Below are 14,037 nucleotides of genomic sequence, written 5' to 3' on the forward strand. Positions count from 1 at the left end.
GTCTGAGAAGATCTAGCAGCTCCATAATGAGTTGTCTTGGAAGGCGTTTTTTTTATTTAGCCACGTCAGGCAAAATGTCAAAAGGTTTAAGGGTTGACGAATAAAAAAATTGGCATGGATTAAACAGTTACGCGGCCGGTGTTGTGTGGAAGTCTGTTATGTTTCCCTTTAGTGTAGTGTTTTTATAGCATTTTTATCACATTATACGTTTATTCTTTATATACATTGAAAGTTTTAATGGCTACTGAGATGTATATGTGTGCATTTATGTAATGTATCTTGACTGTTCTTGATTGTAAGTCAATTATTTTTGCAGTATGAATCATATTATATGTATAATCTATATTTATTATGTTTGGAAACATAACAGTTTTAAAACAAACAGTAGAGAAAAAAAGAAAAGAAAATGAAAGGCTATATGTTCAAAGACATAAAACGGTCAAATATGAAATATTTAATAAATTGTATAATAGAATACATGATATTATTGCTTTTTAGTATAACCAATTGAAATCTTTAATCTTTCTAAATAAATTATAAATGTAACGTGATGAAAACGCTATAAACATAGAGGGAACAGACTTCAATGAGGAACAAACACCGGCGCCGTCTTTGATTCATTAGTTCTGATACCAAATAAAGTCAACTGCATCAATAGTCCTGTATCCATTGCAAACATATTTTATTATAAGTCTTAAAAATGTCCATAACATAAAATCATTGTCAGCATATCATAGTTTGACTTGTACTGCGCTGCGGTGATTTCTAAAGACTGCGGCGATAGCGTTTTGCGCTCAAACAACGCTAAGAGAGAGCTTACGAATGGTCCAGACCAACCTTACGAAAGTGTGACTTACAGAAGATATACTTAGCGTACGAACGTTTTGGGAATCGTGCCATAGAGTTAAGAGAGAGGTTAAGGAATAGGTTAAGAACTACTTAGCGATAAGAACGTTTTGGGGAACCGGGCCCAGAACCTTACATTATATAAAATGAGTGCTAAACAGCAATAAAAGCTCCTATGAAGAACCATTCGGTTATGATATAGCACCACTCTAGCACCAGAAATGGTTCTAAATAGCACAATTTGGTTCTACACAGGTACTATATTATGGCACTTAAAATGGTTTCCCTATGATTACGAGCCAGTGAGCCACTTTTATTGCTATTTAGCACAGTTTGTTTTTAGAGTGGTACCACCCAGCAACAGAAATTTTACAGATTTAAACCTTTTTTTTCTGACAGTAAGAACAATATGCCAACATTTACAAGATATTTTAAGATTATATAAAAGTGTGCTTATGTTCTACATACTTTACTTTATATTTAAGAGTTCATTTCCTAAACTTCCAACATGAAAAAAACACACCCAGAAATGAACAACAAAGTTGTGAAGTAATTTTCTCCAAATATGCAGATGCCTATATGAGCAATAATCTCTTTTGGTCAATGTTAAACCAGCTGATTTATGGTAACCATAGAAACCAAATGGCTGGTTGTCTGCACCCAAGTCCTGGGCAGTACCACGGTTCAAGCACCATAACCATATCTAAGCTGTGCTACCACTTTCAAGAAACCTTACCTGTTTTTATAACATCTAGTTGACTACAGTAACCATAGAAACAGTTTGATAATTCAGGTACCTGGTCATTGCCTATTTGATGGCTATTGGCACTGACAGACAAAAATACACAGTACAAGCTGATCATATGTCCAATATTGGGGACCAAAACAAACATTTGTCACAGGTCGGAGCGAACCTCAGATGTAACAGGTCACGCCCCTTCCTAGTTTCCACCTCAAGGAGGTCCCAAAGCCACCCCAATGACCAGGCACACAGAGCGTAAATATAATTAAAATGAAACTTTATTTAAATGACTTAAAATACTATTGGGAAGGGAAAAGACAGTGGAACGAGGCTCCTTTGCCTTGTCTCTTGAACCCGTGGCGGCCTCCTCTTCTCCTGGAGGCAGAATTAAAAGAGAGAGATACGATCAATTTTGGATTCGGTGAAAGTGGCTACCTGTCACTTTATTTGGTAGAACTGTCTGATCATAGACTCGATCGTCTGATGTCTTCCTGCAAGGGCGCCTTAGACTCCACCTTCCTGGGCGTCGTTTGCTGTCTAGCAACCCGTAACCGTGCACAAGGGTAAGTAATTCACAGGCAACCTGATCTTCACTTTTCTCCTACTGAAGGTTCGTAGCTGTGGGCACAGAATACACTTTACAGGTAATTAGGTCTTTACTCTCACTCATTACACTTTGGATTACACTTTGTGAAAATCATAAGAGATGCTGGCGCTGGCTGGCAACTTTTTTTTTTAAAGCTAACGGGGAAAGAGTTAAGCATGCTTCCAAACATATTTGATCCACACTCCAAAAGTTGCACGATATAAATGTTAATATTAATACATTAGATGAGTGTTGATTTATGAAAATAAACATCACAGTCTTTAATCATATTTTCATTGTGTCTTTGCTGCGTCTGTGTTGCAGCCACACTTGATTCTGAGGAACTACTTTGTTTGGTGGAAGATTAATATTTGTACAAATATAATATAATTACAACTTATTTGCTGCGTTTCATTTTATGAAAATCTGCTATGCATGTGAAGTAACTGTTTTATAAAAGCAATAAGCCCCGCGAAGCAGTGGTGTTACAGTCTATTTTATAACAGCTAAGGGGCGTTGTTAGGCAAAACGTGAAGCAGATCTAACCCTCTTAGCTGTTATAAAATGCACTGGTAACCCACTGCTTCGCGGGGCTTATTGTTTTATTTTTTGACATTCATTCTAAAATCATGCACAACATTTAATGATTTAAAGGGCTCTAAACCAGGGGATTTCAAACCTGTCCTGGAGGACCACTAGTACAGCACATTTTGCATGTCTCTCTCATTAGACACCCCTGATCGGGCAGTACTAGTGGTCCTCCAGGACAGGTTTGAAAACCCCTGCTCTAAACAATCCCAACCAAGGCAAGGGTCTTACTGTACAGTATCTAGCAAAACAATCATCATTTAAGCAAAAAAAGTACTTTTTAATCACAACCTCTCGTCTTGCACTAGCCGTGTGACGCACCAGCTCAACCTTGCGTATTATGTAATCATGTCGAAAGGTCACGCGTTACATATGTGAAACACAGTTTGCAGACCATTTTAAACAATAAACTGACACAAAGACATTAACTGGTATCATCAAACACAACTACATCTGAACGGTCCTCTTTCTTTACACTTGTCAACACTGGAGGGGTACTAATGAGTGACCTTTTAACGTGATTACATAATATGTGAGTATTTGTGGTTTAAAAGTCCTTTTTTTGGTGACAATGATGATCGTTTTGCTAGATAAGACCTTTATGCCTCGGTTGGGATTGTTTAGAGCCCTTTGAAGCTGTGTTGAAACTAAACTGTTGAAGTCCAATAAAGTCCACTTTATGGAGAAAAATCCTGGAATGTTTTCCTGTAAATACGTAATTTCTTCTTCTGAACAAAGAAAGACAAGCATCTTGGATGACATGGGGGTGAGTAAATTATCAGATTATTCTTTTCAGTAATGCGCGGGTCAATGTATAAACATCTCGCACCCCACCAAAGTTTTCAGCCAGTGGCGGCTCGTGACTGCTCATCCGAGGGGCGCTAATTCAAAATAAGTGTTCAGAGTGTCATGTGTGTGGTTCCTTTTTTCAAAATATTTGTTCGGCGCCTCGAGAGATCCTGTGTGCATCACGTGTTTTGTCAAAATAAGGGCCTGCTGCACACGCGTCAAAACCGTTTATGATTAAAGAGACGCTCACATTCACAAAATACATGCAAGACACTACCTTAACAGTAAACTCTGATTACACATGAGATTATGTGATTATCTAGCAAATGCGAGCGTCTCTTTTATCATAAACCCTTTAGATGCGTCTGCAGCAGGCACTTATTTTGACAAGACACGTGATGCACACAGGATCTCTCAAAGCGCAGAACACATATTTTGAAAAAAGGAACCACACACATGACAGGCTACATACATGTTGTTACAAACTTCGCATTGTGTGCCCTCGAAAAAAGAAGTAACCGGCCGCCACTGTTTTCAACTAACCCGCTTGCCATTCGGACCGCAAAAAAGATTTTGGATGACTCGTAACCCTCATTTTAGATCAACCCGTGCATCACTGATCCTTTTAGTTCTATAAGCATTATATTCTATATATTACATTACATATAAATATATAATATATTATTGTAACAGCAGTATGTTAAATCTGCGATAACACTGTGTCTCTTTCCTCCGTTACAGATTGCAGCTGTAATGTGACAGATGAGAACGGTCAAAAGCCTTACATAACAAACTTTTGAGGGCTTGTGAACAGCGTATAATAGTTTGTTCTTGTCCTTACCTGTTACACCTTCTCACAGTCATGGCCTGTATCAAACCTTTATGCGGTGGGTGACAGGAGTTAATCCTGTGGGATTTCAGCTGACAGCACTGCCGTAGCTTTTATAAGTAGATTTATGAGAGAAACACTTTAAAGCTTCTCTCTGCAGGTTTTAATGACAGATTAAAGTACCTCTTAATATTTGAAACGTTGTGTTGAAAGGTTAGTGTATCATTCACACATTTACAAGTGGTGCGATGTTAAGGCACTAGGCACATTAAAATGCTAATGCTAATAGATTCAGAAACAGTGTTCAACCTTCAACCTTTCTTGTTTGGCACCCATAAAATAAAAGTGCATATTGTTTTTGCCAGACGTGGAGGTGGAAATTTCATGTGATCCGTCAGAGCAGCAGGAATATGTTGTCATGACAACACAGACTGGTTTATGGAACCTCTCCTCCGCCTCATACGACACTATCGGTCATTCCCTTAACACGACCCATAGGGTTTACTGAATTAGTGCCCCATCAGCAGCAGGCAATGCCACAGAATGTATTGTGAGTATATCAGATGAGAGTTGCCTCTGCATTATGTGATCTGCATTCATAATGAGGCACTGCATAGTCATGAGCTCACCGTATGCCACTCTGACCTACATATCACAGTCCTGATATTCAGGTCATGTTTTGTGTCACTACACTGTTGAACTGTGGTTTATTGTGTATGTATGAGTGATGTAGTTCACTCACAAGCTATATTCACACACACCAGTTGCTGAGAAAATGAAGGAGTGATGTAGACATACATACTGAAGACTAGAAATTACATTTTCTAAAACATCACCCTCTGAATAACACATCACATACACAATGAAACATATCATCACTGGTGACACTAGCTGCAATTTTCATGTTTTTTATTTGACAGGGAAGATGAATTACCTCTATGAAAATGAAAAAATGAATAATTTAATTTAGTTCTGTGGCATTCAGTTGGCTAAACTGGTTTTGATTTATATTCTATAATTATATTCATATTTTTCATTTCGCCAGGAATAACACCCAATAGAGAAATTGAAGTGTTGCGAATAGAATAGGCTGCTGCAGGGATAATGTATTTTTGTAGGCCATTTCTGGAAGTTTGCGGCACATTGGTTCCCTTCACTAAAAAGCCCATTCATTTTTCCCGGCTTTGGATTATCACAAAAAAAAAAATGTATCCTTCTGTTTAACAAAAGTTTTGTATTCTTTTGCTATTGGAATTTTCAATATAACCACCAGGATTAATAGAGTGCCACAGAGGGATACCGTACTTTTGTAGGCCAACCACGGAAGTTATCACAATATTGGGTCCTTCAAAAAAATAAGCCCATACATTTTTCCCATACTTGAGGTGAAAAAGCTCTGTAAGTTAAAGACACTTACATGCTTTCTCCAACTAATGAAATGTAAATGTGTTTACTAGAAATATAAAAGATGAATTTTAAATAATCATAAAAGTTGTGTTCGTCTGTGAAGACTAACTTGTTGGACAAAACGTTTACGTGTTAACCTGTCAACCTGCTAACTTCCAGGTTAGCCTCCAAAAATACACAACAAAATCCCCAGAGTTAAATGAACACTGCTGGGTGTATATATTGTCCCAATCGTACATAGAATTAAAAAATAACACTGAAGAAGAGTTAAAAGCTGCAATCTGTAACTTTATCCTCTCTATCACCATCTCTGTTTGAAACCTAAAATTGCATTTTACATTTACTTGAGTTATTTTTTAACTTAGGTTTAGATGTTGGTTGTTTCATTTAAAGTCGCCATTATGGTGATCAGTGTTTGTTTTAGTTATACAATGATGACAGATGAATGACAGATACACTGGTTCAAAAACTGCGTCCAGAAGAAGTGATGATACTTCATCTTTGTTTGCGAAATAGCATTAGCTCTCATATGTCTCATGAACAATTGCTTCATTACGCCAGCTAAGAATGTGAAGCGCCATTGGCCGCCGTAAACAACTGTGTCATGTTCTTATGTTACGGTTTATGTTTAAATAATATCTGACTGTGTGCGTGTTACTTTCAGGGATTTTTCATATAAAGTGATTGTATGGCTTCAGTTGGCAAAGTTTGCTACACAAATAGTTTGTAATACGTTTATAATGTTGTTGTTGTTTTTTTAGTCAAGTTATACAATAAATACACGTGTTTGGGTGTTGTGTTTTATGTTGTTGAGAACTTGTTGGGTTTAGGGTAAGGGTGGAGTAAGATGCTCCAAAATATGTTTTAAACCCGAAATGTTTATGAAACGCTGAAAAATGAAAAGCATCTGATCTGATGTATAAGCAAAAAAAAATAATTAAATGTGACCACAGGTTTTATAAGATATTGGCCACTAAGACACTTAATCCTTTACACGAACCTTGACGTCGAAATAACGTGCTTGAACAAATGAACTATAAGGTTGTTATTTTTGAAGGAGAGTCTCGTCACACCATACCTGGATCTCTAGAACAGGTGCATGCATGCTAGTCTAGGAAAGATGCAATGGATTACAGTAGTAGTGAGAGGGTACAGAAAACATATAACAGAATAGATTGGTAAATATCTGTAGAATATCGTCATACGCAGACAGTATATGTAATACATTTCAGTGATGGACTGGAAGAGTTTGTATATAAACCGAGCAAGGTAATAATTAGATTTTGTTGGAATAATTTGAAATGCTCTACACTACAGTATATTTGCAACAACAGAAAAATGGAACGGCAATGAAGAGAAACAGTGCCACATACACACAAATATGTCATTACAGTTAGCTGCCTGATTGACTCCTGAATGAATGTCAATCATGCTCCATTTAATCAAATGCAATTGCTTTAGATGCTCATGCTCAACCACAACACTCCAAGCAGTCTCCCAGACACAGATGTGCAGGCACACACACACGCATGCTTTTTCAGGAAGTGGGAATTCTGCTCCTGAAATTGGAGCATAGTGAAAAGAGGGATTTGTGAAAGAGAGAAAGAGTGTATGTGGTGGGAAGAGCTAATGCTTTGATCTGCAATAGCTGGAAAAGACGTCTGAATCACCACGAGTTAAAAAATGTTCAAACTGCTCCTTTAAAGGTGCAGTGTGTAAATTTTAGCGACATCCAGTGGTGAGGTTGTGAATTACAACCAACGGCTCAGTCCACTGCTCACCCCTCGGTTTTGAAAAGCATTGAGAAGCTATGGTAGTCGCCACCGGAAAAACTTTGACGGAGACAACTTAGTAAAAAAGTTTGTCCGTTAAGGGCTTCTGTAGAAACATGGCGGCACAAAATGGCGACTTCCACGTAAGGGGACCCTCTGTGTATGTGGATAAAAACATCTCATTCTAAGATAATAAAAACGTAACGGTCCATTATAAAAAGGGCTTTATACACCCCTGATAATATAGTTTTGTATATCATTTTGCATTTCTGTCAAAAGACCCTTCTAAAAATTACACATTGCACCTTTAAGGCTCGTTCTCCTTTTTAGTTTGGAAATGCTGATTAGCAATGCAAAAAGTAATAAGGGCATTTTCAACTACGTCAATCATACTGGTACGCCATGTTTCTATAGCATCAAATTACTAGCTAAAAGGAAACTTATCACAAAAATGTACAATTGTAGCCTACATATATCAGCGTGATAACAAAACCAAAACCATCTTTCAGAAAATTTTATTGTAAGTTGACTCCCGTTCGTTTGCATGGAGAGGGCGGGGTTTATGACTTGTACTGCAGCCAGCTGCATTTCCCGAAAGCAACTATGGTCGCAAGATCTGTTGTTACCAATAGAGTTCAATGGTAACAATGACCATAGTTAACGATGCTTTTGGGAAATGCACCCCTAAGCTGCAGTCCATCTTTGTAGTGGGTGGAGCAGTAGACAAATATGATGCACAAGCTGTTTAACATTTTACAATACTTAGCATTTGAAATATCTAAATAATACAACTGATTCAAATTAGCTGTATTGTTTTTGACAGTCTATAAAAGTATGGATACTAAAGGCTAGTGACAGACCAATAATGACCAATCATTATTCACTTTTTAACAAGATGTTATATGGTGCGTTACTGGTGTGCAGCAAAGTGTTTTTCAAACAGTCTTGTGAAATGTCAGATCCACATTAATTATGTACTTTAACCTCTTCAACCCTGAGGACCCTGTCCCGGGTCCAGAATTTCGTATTTTGACTTAATATAAAATATTCTTTTAATTTTTGATGCTCCGTCATGGACCCCAGTAACACATATGAGATACTGTTTGAAAGCTTAGAGTCTCTACTTTCTGCAGATATGCATCACTTTGACACATCTTTTACTGTAAGAAAGTTATTTACACTTAATTTACACTATCACCCCCCCAATATTTTATTATATCATTTAATATTTACATATTTCATATTTTTCAAAAATGACAAACATGGGCAAGTCTTATATCAAATGAAAGCTCTCACTCTCAGGAATAAGGCTACAGTGTTATTTTTGTTCTAATATCAACACATATCCAACAATTGCTGAATGAATAATAAGGTAAAAAATGGTCTTTTGTAAACATATGTGAAACTTGAGTGTGGACTGCCTCAGATAGCACATATAGCCACAAATGATACACCATCTTTTATTTTAGGTCCTACTCTAAACAATGAGTCCATTCACAGCATTTTCTTTGGTTGTGTGCATAATTAATCCCTTGCTATTTATTATATGTGCAAAACAAAAAATTAATATTTATATGAAAAATGTATTTTCACACCCTTCAGTAAAATGAGAATAACTTTTGAATGCGACATGCTAAAGAGTTCATTCTTTCTTTGGGTGTTTACTGTCTGCTGCTGGTAACAACCAGAACTGTCTGCAGTCTGCTAGAGCACCCAGAACCAGAGTTATACACTATCAAAGACAGTGTTTACAACATAAAAAAGAAAATTTGGTGTTTCATCATATGAAAAACAACATAAATAACAATATTTGTCACAAACAGCAGCTTTTTGTGTAACTTCAAAGGGTTTTCTTTAAAATGATATAAAGAAATTGCATTTATTCCACTGTATGTGGTTATGGGGACACTTCAAATGTTCTTAGGCAGAAATTGTATACAAAAAGGGTATTATTCCTCCCTTCAGTTGGAGTAAAATAACTTTTGCATAGATTATGATAGAGAAAAAATTCCTTTTTCCTCTGTAAGCTGACAATTGCTGGAATCAAACAAAACTGTCTACAGGGACCTGAGATACCCAGGGCCAGAGTTATATACTTTCAAATAAAAACTTTAGAAAAAAACATCAAAAAGCGCCTATTTATTTTTGTGTTTATTAGAGGACTGATATCACATACAACCATGTTGAGCACTTTTAACAGTGTTTTATGTAATTTCAAAGGGTTACCTGTAAAATGATACCAAACTTTTGTATGTAAACCTCTGCATGTGGGTATGGGATGCTTTTGAAATTGGGTAGGCCAAATCCAGGCGAAAATCCCCAAAATAGCTTCAGGGTGTAAGAAGTTAAAGGGGTATATTTATAAATATTATGCATAACACGTTTATTTATTTTTACCAATTTTCTCTCATTTCCTTGAATTACATTGTGTTATATCAGCCTCGTATAATCGGCCATACTGCTTACTTAATCTCGGCCATTAACAAACATATAGGTTGACCACAATTGAAAATGACAATGATGAACATGTGTGAGCATGCAAACCCTACACATTTAGGTACACAGTTAATAAACAGAAAAGAAATATTACAAAACCATAGGTCTCCTATAATTGAAGGGGGACACCATAACTGTTTTTATATTCGAAAGGAGGAACAGTGATTGTGTGGTTTGTGTGCACTGTGGATTTGAAAAAAAAAAAACTGAACACATTGAGATCATCGTTAAAATTACTACTGGATTGTAAAATAAAATCCCATTTCTTTCCACCCCATTGTCTACAATAAAAAATATAGACACTGGTTTTAAGGAACTAAGAGCTCAGTTTGTTGAACTCTTTTCATTTCAGTATACATTGAGTCTTTCATTGCTTTTGCATTGGATATTCATTAAATATTTATCAATTCACTTGCTCCTCTTTGCACTTGTGGGCAGATAAGTGAGGAATTACACTAAAGTATCAAGACAGACCAAGATGGATTGCTATAAAGCAAGATCATATTAACAGTGTAGATGCTATAGCAACAGACAGCCAGTTGTTGTTCTGACATGATTTAATGTCACCTGCTTTTCTCTCACTGGATCAGAACGTGCAAACAAATGAGAAAGGCACATTATAACATTATGTTTACTAGTTGTCTTAGTTTAACCTAAGTGTGTGTGTGTGTGTGTGTTTTCCCATGGGGATTAAACTGATAACCATTTTGCGCTTCTTACAGGAACACTACGACCCTCGTGCTGATGGTGTGATATCAGCTTTTTCATGACTGTGAGTTTAAAGTCTACAGTAAACATTACAGATCTGCTCAACTGTACGGTCATTCGGTTGGTGCTGGGAACACAGACAAAAATTAATCTTTTATGATACAATACGTCTCAGTTTGTAGATTTCCATGTAAAAACTTGTGTATTCATTTTAAACAAGGGGTATGTTTGATTGTTGTTTAAAAGTGGTTTTTATACTTAACATTCAGTGAAAGTTGATAAACATCATACATTTTATGAACTGTATAATAAAAATTGTGTTTATTTGGCAAATGTTTTTTTTTTTTTGCAAATAAACAGTGCGGTTAGTGTTGGGGGTAACACATTACAAGTAACTTGCTTTACATAACAATATTACTTTTCTGAAGTAACGAGTAAAGTAACGCGTTACTTTATAAATGTATTTGAGTTACTTTTTAAAAAGGTAATACTTTTCAGTTTAATATATTCAATTCGGGAACAGTTTGAGTCAGAAACGGAGATGGCAGGCCAGACCTTGACATTTTTGCGATCATAAAAAACAGCTGCAAGGCCTGAAAGAGATCAAGCCTCAGCCGAGAAAAAGTAACAAAAAGTAACGTAATCATTACTTTCCATGAAAAGTAACTAAGTAACGCAATTAGTTACATTTTTGGGGAGTAACTTAATACTGTAATGCATTACTATTAAAAGTAACTTTCCCCAACACTGCATATGGTACAGTGCAAAATTTTTATTATGAATATGTGCTCTTAGGAATTGAATCAATGATCTCCGCATTACTACTGAAGTGCACAACCACAGGATCTATTACTTCAATTGGTAACCCTTAAAAAAATATGCTTTTTCCCTTAAAGTGAGTGTTTATTTTTTAGGTGTTACCAATTAAAGTATGTTTTAAGTTAATCCAACTTTCATTTTAAAAAGCTTTATTCACTTTAACATCAAGGTTGTTTCTGATTAAATTCAAACAGAATTGAGTACTCCCATCACATTTCTGTTGAATAAGACACCAGGTCATTAATCTAATTAATCTTGTCTCTACTTTTGGCCAGTAAAAGAAAGGTGACAGCATTCAATAAAATGTGTTGAAAGTTTCCAGTGAGCTATAAATCTTCATTATTGCACCATAATATACAGTGTCTAGATAGCAAAGAAATTGCAGATTGGCACAAAACATCCCCAAAGTCAAAGACAATGACAGAGATGCTTTTACTTTCTTTTAGCTGCTTCATACAGTAGAAAAGCTGAAAGCAATGTTTCACCCAGTGTTTAAATTTAGGGGTGGGGGGGGGGGGGGGTGGAATGGTCCCGGACCTCATAAGCATTGAGGGACCCACTATAAAGCACAAAAATATAAATTAGGGGGTCCCCTGGTTTTTATTAAAATCTAAATAATACATGAATTTAAAATGTTCATGCTGCGCTGCCACAAAGCGACACATTATGCTTTATTATGTGCATTATTTGTCCCAATTTCACAATAAACTAATCCTAAAGATTTCTGTCTGAAATAAATGTAAACTCCCAAGTGCACCTCACACTTTGACATAATTCGAACACTGGTTTCACCTACAGTAAATATATTTCTTAATCTATTTTTTTTTTGTTAGGCTAGTCACTGAATTTGTACAATTTCAAAATGTTTAGGTTAATCAGCATTTATCAATTCAAAGTAATCAGTAAAGCCTAATAAAATAGTAAATGACCTTTTATTATTCTACCTAGATGTAGGAATGTTCATGTCAGAGACATTATACTCACTGTATAATAAGAACAATAAAATATATTTAAAGTAGAGACTACAAAATAGCCCTGCGTGCATTAATAATTGAATGCAGATTTATGTGTTTCTAGCCCTGCACGGATACAAACAATCACAATGCACAGATTTCTTTGTTTGGCTAAAAGATTATGAAGTATTTGGCATGCAGTGTGGGTTATTTGGGGAGGGGTGTGTGTGTGTGTGTTTGTTGACAAAGCATCAATCATTGTGACCATGAGATAAGCTCTGCCTTTCTCTGCTGTATAAGGATTATAGATTATGCTGGAAGTGACACAATATTATTTTACATATTGTGTAGTGCACTGAAATATATGATAGTACAAATGAGATTTACAGTGTTTTTAAAGTAGATGATAGGCCAACATAGTACTCTGAAAAGAACTCATAACAGAAAAATATATATGTGTATGCGTTTTTAATCTTTGTGGAGACTTTGAGACACAGACAGTTAATTAGACTGATCATTTTTGTCTTATATACACATACAAATATAGCAGCAGTAAAAATGCTATAAAATACAGACAGCCTTCATCATACGAAACCTTACATAAAATTGTTTGTAATTTATATATTTGTTTACTTCTTCCAAGATCTTTTTGTCATTAGTCACGCAACACTGGTTTGCTTCTTGAATACGTTCCTTATGGGAACCCATGAATATAAATCAAGCTGATTAGATCTGTCAGGACAGCTCCGTGCTCTCGAGTTAGGCCCTCCTTATGTGCGTCCCCTACACCTGTGGGGTCCTTACATTTCAGGGCGGTCCTGATAAAAAGGATTTTTGAGTGATCCAGCAATAAAGATTCTAGTGTGAAGTGATCAATCACAGTTTATTTGTTATTTACGCACCATTTATGGCTGAGTTGTAAGAGATTAATTATGCAAGAATCATTGCTTTATATATGTTGGGTGACTCCTCTTTCTTAAAAACAGACTCTACAGTATATCCCAGATCAGTGGAAATGGAGTAGATTGAATAGATAAACTGAGGGTTGAGAACAAAGATCTCTGACATCTATCAAGTTTTGAGTATACATTCAGGAAAAAAACAAGATATATTCAATCATTTCATGTTGTTGCTCGGGGGTGACAGGTCTTTGATGCACAACTATAAAACCACAGAGACATACCAATAATGGGAAAGTCAGTCGAGTGTTTGTAAAAGACCAAGAGTTCATGTTTTTGATCCTTTTAGGATGGTTTAAAATGTCACAACTTTCCCTCTGGTGTGAGTTTTTAAATGCACTTGTTTGAGTTTTTATGGCGGTCCATCAGCAGCAGTATTTTTCTCGTTCAACACATTAGAAGTTATTTAGAACAAACCATAATAAACACATTAAACTATTACAATTATTCAGTATTGTTTTCTTTTTATGAAATGTTCTTTTTTACACACTAGATGGAGACATGAGCTTATTAAAATTATCTGCTTATTTTAAAATTATTTGC

This window comes from Paramisgurnus dabryanus, chromosome 6, assembly GCF_030506205.2.
Source record: "Paramisgurnus dabryanus chromosome 6, PD_genome_1.1, whole genome shotgun sequence".
Taxonomy (NCBI): Eukaryota; Metazoa; Chordata; class Actinopteri; order Cypriniformes; family Cobitidae; genus Paramisgurnus; species Paramisgurnus dabryanus.